Source organism: Bombina bombina, chromosome 9 (assembly GCF_027579735.1).
Source record: "Bombina bombina isolate aBomBom1 chromosome 9, aBomBom1.pri, whole genome shotgun sequence".
Taxonomy (NCBI): Eukaryota; Metazoa; Chordata; class Amphibia; order Anura; family Bombinatoridae; genus Bombina; species Bombina bombina.
This window is the reverse complement of record NC_069507.1, coordinates 144,531,497-144,532,444: the sequence shown is the minus strand read 5'-3', so window position 1 is coordinate 144,532,444 and position 948 is coordinate 144,531,497.

Here is a 948-nt window from a genome sequence, read left to right as displayed (position 1 = left end):
GTGAATCTTTAGCAAATGTTAAACTTGTTTCTTTAGGTGTAGTTTATAAATAAAGGAACCAGGATAGGTTACAATAAGATTTTAATTGTGTCATTACCAGCAACAGTCATCAGGTGATCATTCCATGGAAAAACCCAAGAAAACAAGTAAACAACGCATGTGGAATGCCTTAAAAAGACTATGTTGCTGCACCATTGCAAACTAAAAACATTTGCGCACACTTCAAAGACAGACCATCACTTTGGTTTATATATTGGCTTATAACACCACCACCATCAGAACATCATAAAAATCACCAACAACTGCGGCCATCACTGGGACTAATACATTAGGTAAGGAACACCACCGCCATCAGAACATCATATAAATTACCAACAACAGCGGCCATCACTGTGACTAATACATTTAGCGAGGAACACCACCGTCATCAGAACACCATATAAATTACCAACAACAGCGGCCGTCACTGTGACTAATAAATTAGGTGAGGAACACTACCGCCATCAGAACACCATATAAATTACCAACAACAGCAGCCATCACTGTGACTAATAAATTAGGTGAGGAACACCACCGCCATCAGAACACCATATAAATTACCAACAACAGCGGCCATCACTGTGACTAATAAATTTAGCGGGGAACACCACCGCCATTAGAATATCATATAAATTACCAAAAACAGCAGCCATCACTGTGACTAATAAATTTAGCGAGGAACCAAACAGACATCTGAACATCACATTCCGTGTCCTTTTGTTTTTACTATATTAATACAATAACACCTAATTGCAGTAATGAAGTAATTTAATGGTTAATATTTTATCTGTTAACATTTTCATGGTTTAAATGAGTATTTTAGCATTTTAATAAAACTAGGAAATCTGCACGTTTGTTACAGTGTGTCCTGAGTATACGGGAGATTGTCAGCTTATTATTATTATCATC